A 19,138-nucleotide genomic window follows, 5' to 3' on the forward strand; every position below is an offset into this window, starting at 1 on the left:
AAACCCTGAGCAATCAGGAAGGGAAAATAATGACTGAGAAAATTCCTGTCTTCATTAAAACTTGAAGCTTGTTAAGAAACAATGTCAGGAAAAGAAAAATCGCAGGCACAGTTAATTTGACAAGAGAGGAGGATATTGCACAGAAGAGAGGGAGCAGTAAACTCTGGCATCCCTTTCTCTACCATGGGACCTCCTGATGGAGCCACTGGCGTGCACAACACCCTCTGCAAGCGGGGACTCAGACTGGGACCTTGCAGTGTGTTTGCAGGAGTCTTTTACATTCATCTGATCTACAAATAGCTGACAGATGTTTGGATGAGGTTTCCTCAGGAAACTGGCTGGGGCCACTCCTCTGGGATGGCTGGATTTGCAAAACTGACACGATTTGGGAAAATCTGGATGCATGAAAGACTTAAGAGAAATTTCAGCTCAGACTTGAGGCCTGCCACCTCCTGGGGGGTTCTTTAAAAAAGATGGGAGAGGGTCAGAAATGGAGCTGACTCTGGGAAGGAACTTTCTTTAACTCTTTCTCACTCGGAGGGGAAGGGTAAGAAAATTAGAGAATAAACAAGAGATTCAGACACAAAAATTCAGATACTGTTGGGAGCAGATTATGTGGGAGGAAACTATAGGGACATAATTATCTCAGATACCTAATTAATGAGATGGGAGGGTCTGCGCAGGCCTGCAGCTGCATTGGTAGAGGAAGGAAAGGCTTGGGTGAAGGGAAGGGGAAATGTTGCTCCTTGGAGGAAAGGGGGAATTTTTGTGCAGTCTTATTGCTTTGGTGTAGGTAGGGCCTGTGGATATTCTGAGTGGTGGACAGGAATTATTAGACCTGGGAATGATAAGTGGTTCGGGAAAGTTTTGTGGGTAACTCCCACATGTTAATATGAGAAGGGGTTGGTGGGCTTGAGGCAGGGCTCGTGGCTGGGTGTGCTGAGACAGCCATGGCGGGATGGGATGGCCCTGCCTGGAAGGTAGGTGTCAGTGGCCTAAGCATGGATGATTTCTGACTCTTTACTTGTGGGTCAGCTCAAACGTGTCCAGCCCATGACAGGTTGGAGTACTGCAATGACTTCTGCTCTCAAGAATCTACATGAGTTGTTTTTCTGTAGCTATACCTCCTGTTTCCATCATCTGACTCCAAGAAGTGCCTTTGTTTCTCTTCAGATCTGGCCTCCTCTTTTTTGGGGGGGCATTAGTAATTTGCTGTAACATGAAGAGATGTAGCTTGTGGAAGCAAGTGCATACTTTGCGGGTTTTTTTTTTGTGACTGTCTAACAGTGTGGTGCCTTTCAAAGCAAAGCTGGAGTCTTCATTTGTGTTAGATTAGTTGTGATGATTAAGGCTTTTTGCTTGGGTACCTTTCTGGTGAACCTTTGTGATTAAAGTGAAAATCATTAACTGGGGGTTTGCAAGGCTTTTCTAAGATTTCAGAAGCCCTGACCGTATTGGGGAGGGGGCAAAAAGAAAGAAAATGCTCTAGCTTGTCTTTCCCGCTGCACTAACAAGTGTCTACAAACAGGAATGTGTAAAACAGGCAGCACACAGCTATTGCAGCTTTAAGTAAGAGTAGGCAGGTGTGCAATTACATTAGAGTTTAACAAGTCATCGTATGTCACCAGAGCCTCAGTCGCTGCCTGTGTGTGAACGTTAAGCTCACAGCAGAGAGAAGCAATTTCTTGTGGCATAAGCTGCAATGGGCAAGAGTTCTGCTATGTGAAATCACCCCGCTTTCTCGTGATCTGAGGGGATGCACGCAGATGGCTTTAACGGCTCAGGTGCTGGGTGGCAGCTCGCTGAGCTGCAGCAATTTGACAGTGTTTCACCCCCCTGAAATAGGAGGAGCTTTGGAGTCCAGGGGGTTTCCAATGCATATGCAGGTCACCATGTGTAAAACCTCGTTTGGGCTTGCAGGGCTGTGAAGCAAAGCAACGTAGTTGAGTTTCCTGACTATAATGCAACTTCAGGGCCATGAGTGATTCTTCATGTACACCTGCTGGGTCTCATGGCTGCTGCCCCATGTTGTGATTTGCATGGGCACATGGGTTACAGGACACGGGCTCAGGTGGCAGAGCCAGCCATACACTGTGCTTGTGCATCTGTTAGTGGGGTCTGGGCCCTCGAATGGTTGGGGTGAATCCAGATCCCCCTGCACTGGGTTCTGCTGCTTGCACTGACATGTAGGTGTTTGGGAACGAGGTGCAAACCACTCTCCATCCCTCTGCAGAAGGAGGTGGCCTCTCTTCTGGGGTCCCCTCTGGGCCCCTTGCCCACGTGCTGACATCCTCAGCCTAGCTGGCCCCTCTTTGCCTTCTCCCTTGCAAGCAGTGAAATGGTATTTCATTCTTAAGGTCTTTTCCAACCTTAATGATTCTATGATTCTATGATATGTTAATTGTCCCTGTGTTTGAAAGGCTGAAGCACAGATGTTGTTGTTGCTATGAAATCAGTTTGTTGATGGAAAAAGGAGTGCGTGGCTGCATGTTGTGACTAGGGCTGGTAATAGTGTGTGATTATTTCTTGCAACATCAACAGAAGTGCTTAATGAAAGAGCCTGCAAAATGACTGCTAAAACGTTTGGTGCAAGAAGGCAGCAGCAGCTATGATATGTAGTAACTTTGAAAGGGAGGTTGAGGCAGATACAACATTGTGATGGAAAGAATTGCAATGGCAACATGGATGTTGCTGTCCTGGACATGAGGGAAAATCCATTTCTCTGAGGTTGTGTGAATGGAATGGTATTGCATTTCCATTTGCCTTACCGGCAGATTTCAGGGTTTGCTATGTTGCATAGCATGCATTTTGTCTGCTCCCTGTTCACACCTACCAGCCCATGAAAGGACTCCAGCCTCTGCCCAAGTGCTGGTTGGTGGGGCTCAGCGTGGCCATCACTGGGTCAGCAGCTCTGCATTGTGCTTAAAGTAGACCTTGCAGCCAGGCTGGCATGCTTGACCTTCGGCTGTGAAAATGCTCAGTTTGGGGCATTTTTGTATACCCAGCCATTTGGGACTTTGGGCATCCATCAACAGGCTGGAAAGGTGTAGAAAAGTGTGAGTCTAAACAGTACACAAATATTTAGCATGTGGTTGTAGTGGGTTGACCCTGGCTGGATGCCAGGTGCCCACCAAAGCTGCTCTATCACTCCCCTCCTCAGCTGGACAGGGGAGAGAAAATATAATGAAAGGCTCATGGGTTGAGATAAGGGCAGGGAGAGATCATTCACCAGTTACCATCACAGGCAAAACAGGCTTGACTTGGGGAAATTAGTTTAATTTATTACCAATCAAATCAGAGTAAGGCAATGAGGAATAAAACCAAATCTTAAAACACCTTCCCTCCACCCCTCCCTTCTTCCCAGGCTCAACTTCACTCCTGATTTCTTCACCTCCTCCCCTGAGCGGCGCAGGGGGACGGGGAATGGGGGTTGTGGTCAGTTCATCACACGTTGTCTCTGCTGCTCCTTCCTCCTCAGGGGGAGGACTTCTCACGCTCTTCCCAGGCAGTCCTCCGTGAACTTCTCCAACATGGGTCCTTCCCATGGGCTGCAGTTCTTCATGAACTGCTCCAGCGTGGGTCCCTTCCATGGGGTGTAGTCCTTCAGGAACAGACTGCTCCAGCGTGGGTCCCCCACGGGGTCACAACTCCTGCCAGCAAACCTGCTCCAGCCTGGGCTCCTCTCTCCACAGGGCCACAGGTCCTGCCAGGAGCCTGCTCCAGCGCAGGCTTCCCACGGGGTCACAGCCTCCTTTGGGCATCCCCCTGCTCCGGCGTGGGGTCCTCCATGGGCTGTAGGTGCGTATCTGCTCCACCATGGACTTCCATGGGCTGCAGGCGGACAGCCTGCCTCACCATGGTCTTCACCACAGGCTGCAGGGGACTCTCTGCTCTGGCACCTCCTCCCCTCCTTCTTCAGTGACCTGGGTGTCTGCAGAGTTGTTCCTCTCACATATTCTCACTCCTCTCTCCAGCTGCAATTGTGCAGGTTTTTTGTTTTTTTTCCCTTCTTAAATATGTTATTCCAGAGGCGCTACCACTGTTGCTAATGGATTTGGCCTTGGCCAGCGGCGGGTCTGTCTTGGAGCTGGCTGGCACTGGCTCTATCGGACATGGGGGAAGCTTCTAGCATCTTTCCACAGAAGCCACCCCTGTAGTCCCCCTGCTACCAAAACCTTGCCATGCAAACCCAATACAGTGGTATACAGGCTCCTGTCTGTTGTGCTGAAGGTGGGCTTAAAGCCAGCAGAGACCATGTTGTGAATTCTGTAACCATAAGTTTGGTTTCACTTTAAGTTTCTTGATACTGAGAACACGCTACTGCATCTGGGCTTCACTTCCCTGGACATGGGCTGGTGATTCTCCCTTGTGCCCAGGAGCACAAACTGCTCATTAATTAAAGACTAGGTCCATGGGTTTTTTCCTTCCTTTCTTTTTCTTTTCTTTCCTGCATGGTTTGTTTCTACAGTTTTAAAATGTGTTCACCAGTTAAACTTAACCACTGGTGAAACCTCCATTCAGATGAAAAAAGACTGCAAAGGTGTTTTTCTTATTTGTCTTGATGAGCTGGAGAAGAGGTGCACACTGGTTGCAGCAGAGGAAGATAATGAGGGGTGGGTAATTCCTTGATGCAGTTACGATTACTCAGATGCTCAGTTTAAACCAGCCCTCAGTCAGCCCTGTGCAGGAAGCTCCTTGGTGGCGGCTGGGGATGGAGATGTTGACAAGCGGCCTGTGGAAATGTCTCTCCTTGTCAAGTCTCCCTTCTCTTTTCACTGCCTGCTTTGATGGGAGCACCTTTAACGCTCTGCTGCTGGCCCTGCTCCGAGATGTACTGTTGATGATTTTGCCAGCCACAATGGCTCCTCTCTCATCACATGCAACTCTGTTTTCCCTCTTGTACCTGTGCAATTGCAGCTTACCTTCATGCTTATGACTCTAACAACCACCTCCAAAAATCATGTGTGGGGGTTGTCAAGCAGCACTGTGCACCAGTCCATGCTTCCCCACCAGGGCAGTGGTGCAGTCACAGTTCCTGGAAGTGTTCAAAAAATGTGTGGATGTGGTGCTTAGGGACATGGTTTAGAGGTGGGCCAGGCAGTTAGGCTAACAGGTTGGGCTCGATGATCTCAGAGGTCCTTTCCAACCTTAATGAGTCTATGATTCTGTGCTGTTGCATTACTGCTGGTGGGCTGATCTGGGCTCTGCTGATGTCATTCCTCCCGGCTGCCATCAGTGATGAAAGGCGAGTGCTCGGTCTGCGCGAGGCTCTGTGGGGGCACAGCCAGGGAGTGACTCATGCCCTCTTATATATTGGTCCTTGCAAGGTGGCTGCAGGGAGTGACTCATTTCATCTCTCCATCTGCTGTCAAGAGAGCTGGCATGACAGGCTCAAACCAGGCATCAAACTTCCCCATGGCTAGAGGGAAAGGAGGTGGGTTTTGCTCTCTGTAATGCCAGGGAAGCCATGGGTGCTAGCTGTGTATTAGTTAGTGAAGGTGAAGGCTTTATAGCCTGCTGGCTGCTTCTCCCCATTTTTTTTTTTTTTTTTGGAGGCAAAATGCTGGGTCTCCAGGGCAGGAGGCAGAGCCCGATGTGTCAGCTCTGAGCTACTCAATGGGGACATCTGAGCCATGTGTTGTGTTAACATGAGGAGGAGGATTGCACTGTCTCGTTTCTTCCCTCTTCTGGTGTCCCTACACACTTCTGCCCAGTCCCAGGTAGACTTGACCTTGTTATGACTGGCCCAGCTCATTTGGTGATCGTGCAGTGTAGAATATTTAGATAGTAAGAGGCTACACAGTTCAGGGGATCCTGGATGCTGTCCCTCAGACACAAGTCACACTGGTGGTAGGGAAAAAGCAAAATTTTGCTCATAGTGTATTTTAGCGCTAATCAGCATTGCCATGTTTTTAAGAAAACTAATCTTTAAGAAAAAAGCAAATTCATTGAATTTAATGTAAAGGAGGTTATTGTTTTGGGAGGGAGGAATTTGCACTGAGGAAAGCAAATGGCAGAACCTTTGGGCTCTCTTAAAGGTAGAAAAACTTCTGTGTTCTCTGCTAACTCCTTAAAATCCAGAGAAAGTAGCTTTATCTTTCCCAGGCTGTCTTACTGTGGTTGGGCTGCAAGTTGGACTGCTGTTCCAGTTCTTCCTATGGAAACACCAGGGGAAAGTTTTCCTGTGCTGACGTGTTGTCTTGCCTTATTAGTTTTGCTCAGACAAGCTGCAAGTTCAGCTTTTGGCTGGCTTTAGATGGTTCTTGGACTTGGGACTTGAGTTGAATTTGGCCTGGAGTCATAATGGGATGTAAAACTAGAGATTAATTCCCACTGACTTTAACTTTAGCACAAATTGAACGTTTAAGCACGGTGCAGAAAACGCCTTTGTCTACAGAAGCATTTTGAGAGGCTTGTGAGAAGCTGAAGAAATGTGACCTCTTTGCTCAAAAATGCAACTGTTTTAAATAAGACTTCTACTTCCATGGTTCTCCAAAAGGTGCAAATTTACATGCCTACACCCCTACGTGCAAAAAACCAATTGTATGCACAAACCAGATAATAAAATATCTAAATTGCCTGACCATCCTGCCAGTGCCTTTGTCAGGCCATATTTAGATTAGCAGGAAATCTAGATGTAAATATAATTATATTGTTTTCCCCCTTGTGAAACCTGCATGCAAATCCAGTCCTACAGCCCTGTGCTGTGAGCAGGCAAGGAGAGGGTACAAAGCAAAGTCTGGTTCAGTCATAAATTATATGCTTTTCATAAAGTTACAGGTACTTTCCCCTTCCCTTTTAATAGGAATTATGTTTCCTGGCACCGCTGCACGATGCATGCTCCATTTGTCAAGCTGCAGAAGAAATCCAGAACTTCACATAATGAATTGCCCACTCGGCTTGCCAGCTGGCAGCGCATATTCAAGGCAGTAGCTGTGCTGAAAGCAGTTATTCTCTGAATTTTCAGGGATAAATGAAATCAGAGTCCTGTCAGTTGCTTTCAGCTGTTGCTTCCAGTTACTATTATTTTCTTCAGATACACCAGGATTCAGCTTTTGGCTTTGTCTCTTCCCAGACCTGCAGTGCTTGTCATAAGACACAAATGTTTCCTTTCCCACCCCTGAGAATAATTAAACCACCATTAAGTTGATTTATAAATAAAAGACAGGGCTTTTGGCGGAGGCCCAAGGAGCTTGTGTTCGTGTCTGAGATGTACGCAAATGCTGGACAAGGGCGTTTCAGCCCAAAGAGGCCATGCAAGGGCAGTGAAGCAAAACCACTACCTGCAGGAGTGTATGGAGCCATGGCAGAGCCAGAACAACTGGTAGACATGGGCAAGAAACAGGGATAGTCAGTGTTGCTAAGAAAAATGCTCTTTTATACAGCATTGCATTTTTCTCCTGTTCAGCTGCCTGCCTCTTCCCTTTGCTGCTGGTTTTTTACATAGCTCTCTGTTCCCCCTTTTCCTTTTTCTGTATTATTGAAGGAATCGTCCAACAAAAAGAGCAGCCCACACTTGAGTGCTCGAGCAAACAGCCTCAAAGGACCAGCATTTGAATTCTGGGCACAAAGAAGTCATTACTTGGCTGCTCTGTCCATTTGTCATTATATGAAATGCACCCTGACTCGTCTGTAAAAGCTACAAAAAGCCATCTGGTCATATTAGTCATATTAGTCTTTCTCTTTCCTATATCAGTCTCTGGTTGTATGTCTTTATTATGTTCTTTTAAGAGAATCACAGTGTAAGTGCTTGAGGCAGGTGAAAAAGAATCTATGGGTGTATCTTCCTTTGTAATTTTTCCATGGGGGATTTAATTCATCAAGGAGGTGGAAAAATAATGATAAAATAACTCCCTCCTGTTGCTTGTCTCAGGCAAAAGTTGAACCTTCTTGAAGCCCATGAGATGAGACCCTGGCATGGTGTACGTGCAGCATGAGGGAAAGGAGGAATTGAAGACTTGCAGAGACTGTTAAAACTTTTTCTTCTTGACAAGGTTGCATTAAGCTATGTTGAATATGCCTTTTCCAGCACAACATGGCCATAAGGGACTGAGGCCACTGAAGGGCGGTAGTTGAGAGCCTGTGCATTGAGAGGACTGAGGCTTTGCTCGTTGCGAGCAGTCAGAAGGTGGCTGAGTTTTGTTGTCTTTTCTGTGGCACCTCAGTATTCATGCATTTGCTGTCACACATGGTGTTTTACAACTTAGAAGTGAGCTGCTGAATAAAGCAAGATCCATATTGCCCATGTTAACAGCTACCAAGCAGAACTCATTATGAATTCCTATGAAAAATTTATTGCTGCTTTTCTTTTTTTCCAAATGTCTTAGTCTTTTGCCAGCACGTAAAGAACACAAAAGCCTTCATTGTACAGAACTTGTGAAAATGCCGTTGCGTTTATGTTAAACAGGTGCATCTGCTGACAGTCTTGGGGGTGGAGAGGACGTGTCTGCATATGGCTGTATAAACGCACATTAAATAGGAAGATTACAGTTATCTGGGGTGTTGATTTGTGAGAGAATCCTTCGATAGGATACAAACGACTGTAAAAAGACTTTGCAAGTCACAATAACCATGTAATGTGTCACTTAGCACTCCAGCAACATTTGGTAATTTATTTTGTACCTTTTTTTCCCTAGGTGCACTACAGATTGTGGTAAAATGGGAATAAAACCTTTAAAGGTCCCTTTTATTCATTACTGTTCTGTAAACTGTGCCACACGGTTGCACTTTTTGTGTATTTTCCATGAACAATTTTCAGCCTGCAAGAATACTTTGTTGGCAGAAGTTGGGTGCTGAAGGGCTTGGCTAAAACTTTCAACCTGCTGTCCAGGGGACCTAAGGCCATCCTTTTACCAGTAGTAAAATACAGTTGTGACAGTTCTTTGGCATTGAAATTGGTTGAGCCAGGTTGGCTGTATTACTAAGCATTTTTATCCCCCAAAATAGGGTGGATGCATGGAGGTAACCCTTTTAAAATGGTCTTGGGAACAATGTCTGGAAATGGAAAGACTGATAAATGGTCTGGGCAAAACCATGCAAGTCATGTCTGGGCGGGTAATTGCACGACATTGTTTCTGCTCCTGTTTCAGGGGACTGTCCTCTCAGAAAGAGCTCTCAAGTGCTCTCCTGACCCATCTGCCCTTCCTCTCTTGGCACAGGATCTGTGTCATTTGCCTTTTGATGCATTTACCATACACTGAACAGGAGCAGTCACATCTGGTGTACATCTTTACTGGCAGAAAGCTGCCCCTCGTGTTCCCAGTAATGGACAGAAGTGATTCCCTGCTACCAGGGAGGAGAATGGGCTGTTGTAACCCACGTGCTCACAATGCAGTAATTGCTTTTTTTTTTTTTTTTTCTTTTTAAATATGAGCAAAAAGATGGGAAAATGAGTATCTGTATTTTCCAAGCTTATAGGTGATAAGGTAAGGATCCCAGAAAGGACCTGATGCAGGTAGAGGAAAGGGCACAGTAATGGCTGAGGCTGCTCATAGGCATTGCTGAAGCTTGGCAGACTGTTAAGGGCAAGTGCCCAGACACCTTCCTCACGTCTGCTGGGTGGCAGCTGAGATGGTTGTAGCTTGGAGGGAAACGCTGTACGCAGGGAGCGTGGCCTTAGAAGTCCAACAGCTTTCCCTATGTGCTTCACAGGCTGATTGATGAGGGTCTTGTGTATTATTTAACAACATATGTTTGATATGCATTTGTATAAATTACATTTATACAGACATGAATATATACATCTGTATAACTTTTTTCTCTAATATACTGCATGAAATTCTCAGTGGTTTAAATCTCTGTGATATTTAAGCTCTGTGAGGAATTGACTTATTTCCTGCTGTTCAGTGCAAAAGCAGCTAAAAGGTAGGAAATTTGGAAGTTTATTTCTAAGAAATAATATTACCTCATGTCTTGACTCAAACTTTTTGGCTGGATGATTACTTGAGATGGGAGAGGAATAAGTTGATTGTGAATGCGAAATAACATCATTATAACACAGTATTCAACCAAGCGTCTCTCAGTGGATGACACTTGCGGATGTCATAAAGCCACTACCTGGGCCGCTATTTTTTCCTCCTCTGAACAAAGTGTTCAGACTTCCCAACTCCCTCTAGAGCACGCATTTTGCAAAGCAGCCTATCTGAGATGGACACTATTGTGCCATCCCTGGGTGCCAAATCTTGCAGCATCCCATTTTACTAAGGAGCACTAGCATGGCAGCAAAGATGCTACACACAAATGATAGAAAACTTCTTGGGTCTTGGTGCAGCCTTGTGGGTGACGAGCCCTGTGGGATCACCAGCTCTCTATGGAGCACTGCTCTGACTTCATTTCTCCCACCTTTGAGCAATCTTGAGGTGCCTGATAAATAAAAAAATGGATTTAGAGAACACTAAAAATGACATAGTTTTAATTTGAAATAGTATTAATATTCTTTTTTCTAAGCAGTCAGTATCTTATGATATCCTTTTATCCATGAAGACTAAAACACTCTTTTGCAACAAGCTAAACACCCTGATTGAGTCTAGCAAAACCCTGAGCTTGTAGGTGGTCTTTCTTTTTTTACGGTGACGCCAAAGTTTCTAGAGCAAGTTGTTGAAGCAGCGTCTTGCATTGGGTGTCCGGATCCAAGGGGAGCGCAGTGGTGTTGGTGAGGAGGTGGTTATCCTGTTGGATGGTGGCATCTCCTCACAGGAGGTGCTCTGGGGGTGGAGGGAAACCTGGTGGCTCCCAGAGGGACTTGTTCCTGTGTTGGCAGCACTTGGCTGTCCCATATAAGTAACTGTTGTTCTTCTCCTCTGTGCTGGACCCATGACTCCCAAGGCTGGGTCAGTGTAATTCTTTGAGGAAAGGCTCAAATACCCAAGCCCTACATGGGCTCCCAGCCAAACAGTGAGCTGCGAGTCTGGCTGTGCAGACCAAAAGCCCTCGAAATATGACAATAGCTGCCTAGGCTTTGAATTTGACAACAAAAGTGTTTTTAATATCTTCAGGCTATGCTGATGCACTTCTCCCACGGTCTGAAATCAATACGTGAAGCTGCTCTGCATATTTATTACTCTAGCTGCAAGGTAACCACTTGGGCATCTGCTTGCAAGAGTGGTTCACATCCCTACAAAATACAGATATATTTTCAGTGATTGAAGCTTAAGGAAAAAATACCCAACAAAACCTATGTAAGTATCTTTATGAAGAAAACTGAGTCCACAGAGTCCCTTTAAAGCTATTAGATATCTGTGTTGTTCATTTTCCCTGGGAAAAGCAGAGAAGCTTTTTAAACTCCAGGAATTTTCCCAAATAACAGACTTTATGCACAGTTTGGCATAGTTGGGGCATTTACCCCATACAAGCTATTTAGGAGGTTTGTGTGTATTTTTTTTTTAAAGATAGTGATGTGTGGGTAAGAAAAAATAAAGTTCTTTGTGAGGTGCATCAGAAAATCTGGTGACAAGAAATAAATGTTATAGTCCTGTAAGCAGATGTGCTTATTGATGTGCAGGGGCACAGAAACTGGCAGCTGAATAAGGAGAATCTGCAGTCCCTGGGAGCGCCAAGCTGTGGTTTACCTAACTGAGGTGTTGAAAAACATGACAGGGTGAGATTAAAAAAGAATAATGTTGCTAGAGTGCATTTTCATTGTTTAAGGAACGCATACTGTATTTTTGAAGTAAAATTGGATATTGCTGGTTGGCTTTGCATTAATCTGCTTTTATGGCTGTGTTTATACACAGCAGACAGCATCACTCTCTTATTTAACTGGTTGTAAGTGAAATGGAGCAATTCTGCTTCGTTGGGGAGCATTGAAGCAGATGTGCTCTGGCAGGTAGTCTTTGGAGATATAACTGTGTTTTGCTTTTTTGACCTGTGCTTGCTGTTCCCCTGTGCTGGGTCCTCCTCCGCTTCCCTCCCCGCATCCGTTGCCTGACTCAGACTTGTCGACAGCGTTTCCATCGTTCCCACCACAAAGCTTCTTCTGGTGGAGAACAGGCAAGATGCCCCTCAAGCATTTTAAACAGAGGCTAAAATCCTCCCTCGAATGTCCCTCTTGGCTCTGCCCTGCCTTTTCTGTGCAGTGAAGCCATCTGCAGCCCAGGGAAGTGATCTCTCAAGGTCTATCCCAGTTTACCAGATTAATCCCTTAGTCTATGGGCAAGACAAGTGAACGATACTGTCTGAATTCATTAAGGCTCAACCACTATTTAATCTTGTGCTGTAAAATCCAAACACTCTGACTGGAGTTATGGGAAAAGGCATAGAAAAACTTTTCACTGGGTTCTGCTGGACCAAAGACGAGAGACCTCAGAGAAGATTGCTAAAAGTCTGTTCTGCTGGAAGCACCTCTGCAATGCTGACTCAGTTTGCTTCTCATCTGTCTGCACTTCCTTTTATACCTTGCCTCACTCAAAAGCTTCCCATTCCCTAAACTTACTGCATAATAAAAGAAAACATTTTGCAAAATGCTTTCTGAATTTCCAGACCTTTTATCCTGCACTCAGGCGAGCTGTTAAACTCATTCAGATGAGTGGAAACTGTGAAAGCAGGCATTATGCATGCCAATAAAAATAGGACGCACTTCAAAGAAGAAGGGAAGTTACCTTCAGACTCCAGGGGAATTCCACTGGAAGTTATAATATTATGAGTTACTTCAATTTTTCCGTCACCAGAAAGCATCTACCCAAACGCTCAGCAAACTGAATCACTTACTGGTGTACTGGGCAATGAAATCCCAGAGGAATTCTCCAAGGATGATGAATGACTTCATCTCTTGGGTCCCATAGCGGTGCCAGGGTCCTTTGTGTCTGTAGCAGCACCTGCTTTCACCCTGCCCCCAGGTGTCATCAGACAAGAGCAACCACCTTGGGGCTGCCAGGTCTGTCACCATCTGATGTGGAAGTATTACTCCTTCCAAAGCATGCAGAAGGAGAGCGAGTCCTGCAGCAATTTTCCTGCCTCAGTGGCCCTAAATTTCTAAATCAGCAGGCAGGACCGCATTATCCTCCCACCAAGGGGAAAAGACAGGTAGGAATGAATCGGCTTTTCAAACATCAGAAGAATAAATCTAATTTCTTGAGCCAGCTAAAGCATTTGAGAGCTTACAGTATTTATTTATTTTTTTAAGAGATCCCTTCCCTCCACTTGATATTTTGGTTGGAGATAACCCCTGGTTGCAGAGGGACTACTCATGTTTCACAGTTAAACAAGGGATTAAATAACCTGCTGAATGCTGGACTCGATCTCAGAGGTCCTTTCCAACCTTAACCATTCTAATAAGTAAAAGGGAGCAAGTGCTGATTTTCCACTATCTGTCCATTTGGAAATGTCCACACAAAAAAATACTCTTGCAGTTCATTTTAGTGGTACTCTTGACTAATGGTAGTAGCTACCTGTGGCCAAGTACACGGTGTGCCCTTCCTTTCTTGGGGCTGGACTATGACTAGTCCAGTACCCATAAAGTCACTGGAAAGATGCTTTTACAGAAATCACATTCGTGTGTTCTTTTGCTCATGGTAACTCGGGACTGTTAACTTGCGGAAAACATAGTGAGGGTGAAAGGGATGTTTTTGGCTGTGGAGGGACAAGTTATCTGATCTCCGACTACTGAAAGCTTGTAACGTGAGGAAACAAAAGCCAGCAATTGTCCCAGTTGCAAACGGCAATAACCTGAAGGAGGTTCAGGGCTGTGACCTGCTGTTACAGTCACACGAGGTGCTAGGGGATGCATGGATGAAAATCCCCCTCAAAGATTGCTGAATTCTGCTTCCTCGATAAAGAGGAAGTTTCTTTTCTAAGCCTCCCTTTAGAGAGCTTTAAGAGAGATTACGCTTTTAAGTGGAGGTCTGTCTTTGGGGCATCTTTTTCCCCGAGTTCTTAGTCAATCTTGTCTTAGTGAAGCATTGCTAAAGATAAAAACACTTTGCAGAGGAGCAAAGATTTCCATTTAAGAGCTGGTGAATCCTGTTTGGTAGGTAGGTAATCTTCACTAAAGCTTTCTGAAACCAATGGGAGCATTTAAGCCAGTTACTTACAAGAAGCCATGTAAGGAGTTGTCTTGAAGCAGACAGATCAATAGCTATCAAGAGTCCTAAAGCTGAAGGAAATCCCACTGCTCATCTCCATGTTCAAAAGTTGGCTCCTCTCCCCCCGGTAGGATGTTCTCCAGCACTGGAAGCTCAACGCACTGTGGTGTAAACTGGGAGATTTGGAGAGCACAAGAGGTTTGGGGGCCATTAGTGGTCCTTGGGTGGCCGTAAATCCAGCAGCAACTGCAACTCTTCCTCGGCCACGACTCAGCTCTTCATGGCAAGCAAGCACAGCATTTTCTGATGCATTGCAGTCTTTGAGCTTCTTCTGAATCCTTTGATGATTCCCTGGGGTCTGCGAGGCAGTTTGTGAAACACTCAGCAGGCAGAAGCGTTACCCGCTTGGATTTCAGTATCCTGTTAAAATGATCCCGGAGACGTGTATACGTTTGCTATCTGGGTGAGGCTTGACAACTTCATCTCACTGCAGCTGTAAGGACAGAGCAACCTGAAAGGCTTAATCCCATTCATGCTGTGTTGTTGTTTCCTTTGCTTTCTGCTGGCCTAATTGCTGCTTGCTTGTGTAAGCGAGCCGGGTGAGCTGTGATAAAAACTAAAATTTGAGAATGGAGGGAGAAGTATGTTTGCTCAGATGAGGTGCATTATATTGTCTGTTCTCTCCATAACTCCCTGAAAGGATGAAACCCACGAGGCTGCCATGCTTGGATAGGTTTGAAATTAGTTGCTGTCATCCTTTTCTCCTGCTCAAATTCTCTGTGAATTTATCTTACCAGTCTCTCTGCTCCCTGAACAGGAGGTCCATTTAATCCATACACAGCACTTTTCTAATCACTCCTCTTTTTCTTTTTTTTTTTTTTTTTTTTTTTTTTTTTGGCAGGGAATTCTTGGAACTTCCTTAAAGTTAGCATTCAAGCTATTTGTTTCATTTTCTGGGGCGTTGAGTTAATTTCATCAGAATTTCTCAGGAGTCAAAATCTTGTTTTAAATAAATCCAAAGAACCCTACTACTTTTATGTCTTACAGCTCTCTTTTCAAATGTAATTAATTCTTAAAGAGTTCATAACTTAAGAGCCAATAAAGAAGTCATTGTCCTTACTTCTCCAACAGTAATTAAAAAGAATCTCTTGTCTGTCTGAGACTGGTAAGGAAGTGGCTACAGCTCTGCCAGATAACTGATTTCCCCGTTTAATAATTTTTTCACTTAAATCACTTAAACAACTTCTCACGTTAATAGTGAGCACTGACATCAAATGGCTTTGCTATATTGTACAAAACCGTCTTTTCTATTTAGATAAGAGGGTATCAGGCAGTCACTACACGAGAGTCACAGCTGTATCTCCCGTGACTTGTCATCAAATGTTCAGGTTTATACTATGATAAGAGAACAAGGACTGGAGGGAGCCAGCCTTCTTTGGGGGCATGTTCCAACTCAGTATTGCTAAAATTGCACAGATGTAGAATACTTCTACAAAGTTTGTGTGGTGTGTGTGTTTGTTTTGTTAAGATGGTTAGCTCCTTCGGATAGTTTTGAATCTTGCATTTGGAGAGTGATGGAGAAGGCTTGCTTCATAGCTTTCCTAATGGCTTGGCTAACTCTTCCTTCTGTTTCTGCTTCTACATGATTCTAAAATTCTGCCAAAGTAGAAACTTTTAAAAAGAAGCATAGATATCTAAGGAGAGGTTTCTTTGGTTTGGGTTTTCTGTTGTTTTTATTTGGGGTTTTGTTGTTGTTTTAGCTATGTTAAAGGTCACACTTAGATTAAACTGCTGTCTTGTAAAAGATACTCTGATGTGAGGAGGATGCTCATCCTTATAGAATGCCTGTTAAACAAATTGTCTTAGTTCTCCAGTTTACCATTGCTAGTGCGTTTACCATTTGGCATGAAAGATTTTTATTAAATATGATATAAGAAGTACTTATTTGAACAACCAATAGTTATGTGTGCACACTTTTGAACATACAGAGCATAAAAAGGAATAATATAAAAAATTGAAGCAACTCAGAAGTTACAAAAGCTGTGTTTCAGAAGCTGTATAAGCACATTTAGATTTGTATGGGCAGCAATGTCATCTTTTTGGACACTTGAGACTTGTCCTAAGGTAACAGCAGAAAAGTCCCCTGAGCTTTCATTAGCATGAGATAAATCTAACAAAATACTGGAAATGAAGGGAAACATCTCTCCTCCCAAATCACACACATGTTATCCTCTGCAAGTTTCATGGGTATAAAGTAATTGTCAACATCTTTTAAAATTCTCTAAAATTCAGGCAAATGTGTGCTCTATTGTGGTAAAAATAAAATGTGATAATGTACCCATCCACTTTTCTCCCTTTTAAACACTTTTGTCTGCACAGACTGAGTGCAAGCCTTCTTGTGCACTGTTACCTTTCATGGGGAAAAATGGAAGATATTTGAAGGCTTGGCGCATGGTGAGCCATCTGAAAGGATAAGATTTGCAGACAACTTCTTAAATTTCTGTGTATTTTTAAGATGCTTAGCTGGGTATCAGAAATAGGAAACCTGCTGAATGGATCTCTTGCTCTCTGAATGAGTCTCTTACTGCGTTTATAAAGAGAAAGAAACGTGTCTCATTTTGTGCAATTCATACCTAGTGGGACAGCATGAGGGGTCTTCTTTTTCTATTTTCTATATTATATTTGCTATTTTTTTCTAGCTTCTAACTTATTCTGATATAAGGTGGAATCAAGCCCACGCAATCCTGCCAGTTGATTTATGAGATTAACTTAATCTGAAGGTCATGGTGATTATGGCTATTTTTTGTGGTTTGCTAGCCAAGAAAAAGTAACCAGTTGGCAAAATACCACCTCAAATTATTTTCTGGATTCATTAGACTACATGTTGTGTTTGTTCTTACTGAGAAATCAAGTAGATTGGATAGAGTCATCTTTGCAGCCTTTCTGGGGAGCTCAGAAAGCTCGACAGTGCTAGACAGGTGCTGCAGTATTACCAGAATTTGCATCTAATGCAGTGCAGATCCTTACGTGGTCCTTACAAAGGTGGCTCAGTCCTGGTCTACCACAGGCAGATTACTGCAGAGATGGCAGCGCAGTAGCAAGTGCAGAGGAATGTCTGAAGTTCTGGGGTAATTCAGATAACCTTCTGCCTGCTGAAGGTATCCTCAGCTGAGGATAAATTAATAAATACTGAGATGAGTTCTGCCTAGAGGAGCTGGTGATGGGCAGAGGTTCACCTTTCCAAGCAGCTGTGGGAGCGAGGGTGTGCCAGTGTTGGTGTTACCCTGATTGCTGCCCTTGCTGCAGAACGAATTTGCAGAGTTAATCTGGGCAAAAGGCCAGACAGAAATAACAAAGCGATGTTTCCTCTTATTCCCGGATTCTGAGTTACGCCGCCTGCTACCATGACCACTGTTTGGCCAGATTATAGGATAATTCATTAGTGAAATGACTGACCGTAATTGGCGTGCTCCGAACCGCAGCGTGCAGCCCGTGCTCGTTACGGCAGCTCCATCAATGGCCTTGGTGACCCGTGGCCACGTTTCTCTGCAGCCGTCAATGCCGCCCTGTTTTGTCAGCCTTGCAGTGCAGAATAAATGAGATCAGACAGCGCTGATCTGGGGAGCGAGGCAGATTTGTGCAGGGAAGAAATAACATGGTAGTGCCAAGTCTTAACTTACAGTGGCTGGGATTACTTCCTTGCCAAGCACGGAGTCATGCTGCCGTACTCCTGGGTAGACTTGATGGGAGGCCAGTCTGCAGGAGACATCACCAGAGAAGGGTCTTTCCAGCCTCTAGCTCAGTAATGAGGAAAAGTGCATGAAAGAGGGGGGCGGTGCTCCCTCTCTCTCTTTCCCTCTTTTTAATGAGATTAGAATCAAACGTGTGAAATAAATAGTCTGTATTTAATTGCTATTTTGCTGAGATCTAGACCAAACAGGCGTCATCAAAAAATCTGTGCAAATTCAGCTCTCATCTTTCACTGCTAAGAGCAAAGTATCTGGAGTGAGATAGAAAGTGATGTCTTCTGTCCTCTTCCAAAATTAATTATACAGAATGTGTTTTGTCTCTAGTAGGCTAAGGCTTTAATTGTACCATGTGAAGGCCTGACATTTCCCCTTTTCCAGGGGTTTTGTAGAAGTGATTTCTGCAGGAAGAAACCAGGCTTGGAGTGCAGAGCAGGAGATTCAGACAATGTGGTGTCACATGTGTCCCCTGCCGGGAAGAGAGGATGAGGATGCAGTGAGGATGTTGATATAGTGATAGTGCCAAAAAATAGGGACTACCAAAAATAGAGAAGGGGAAAATGTCTGCAGTGTTTGGCTGATGTGGAGGGAGGGAAGAGCACTCGCTGCAGAGGTGCTCGGTGATGCAGGTTTCTGGCTACATGTGGCAGAGTTTGGCAGGCTCGCCTGTGGCAGATTTGCCTATCCCTTGGGAATATGTGGCTTGCAGCTGTGGAAGCCCAAAGCACCGTTTGCTCTCAAGGAAGCTGAGGGGTGTCCTCAGCTCTGGGTCCTTCTGGTGCCATTTGCAGGAGAACAGTTTTCCAGCAACCACCTGTAGAAGATGTGTTTGTGCATGGGTGAGCGCCCCTTGCTTATTCTTCTGGGTGGGTGCCAGTGGGCCTTTTGGTTGGGGCTTTCATCTGCAAACATTAGCAAGTCACAAATCAAGCCCCTTAGTTTAATTTTTTAAACAACTGGCTCTTTTTCTTTGCAGTGAGGACTAAAGGACTGGGATGCAGCAGTCTTGAAAATACACCTCTTGTGCCTGTTTTACCTCGCTGTTAAGAGCTGCGGTAGGATCACAAGAACCAGCAGACTGACGGCCTGTTGGCAACCGGTAGGACTGAAACTATCTAAGCTACCAGTGACAATTATCTAGTGTTTTTCTAGTTATAAACCTGTGGGAAACCCCAACGTTTGATGGTAATCTCTTCACCAATCCTTGAAAGTCAAACTGTATAGAAAGATAGTCTGATTTGTATTTTATTATTTAAAGTGAAAACATACCTCTATGTTTGTTTCATTCTAAAGCATGAAATGCAATACAATGTTAATTACTTTCTTCAATTTTAAAATGCAATATTTAAAAAAAAATAATTCCCCTGTCTTGGC

General features: G+C 44.5%; 1 long non-coding RNA gene across 1 annotated transcript in view; it reads left to right on the forward strand.

Moving 5' to 3' along the window:
* LOC148056946 (uncharacterized) overlaps window positions 1-19,138 on the forward strand; it is an 84,295-nt gene that overhangs the window by 33,589 nt on the left and 31,568 nt on the right. The window contains exon 2 of the long non-coding RNA XR_015702207.1: window positions 18,741-18,863. This is a non-coding gene — a long non-coding RNA (uncharacterized LOC148056946). The remainder of the gene's footprint in view (window positions 1-18,740; window positions 18,864-19,138) is intronic.

The sequence above is a fragment of the Nipponia nippon genome, unplaced genomic scaffold (assembly GCF_047370975.1).
Source record: "Nipponia nippon isolate SJK-2023a ecotype South Korea unplaced genomic scaffold, ASM4737097v1 scaffold_11, whole genome shotgun sequence".
NCBI lineage: Eukaryota > Metazoa > Chordata > Aves > Pelecaniformes > Threskiornithidae > Nipponia > Nipponia nippon.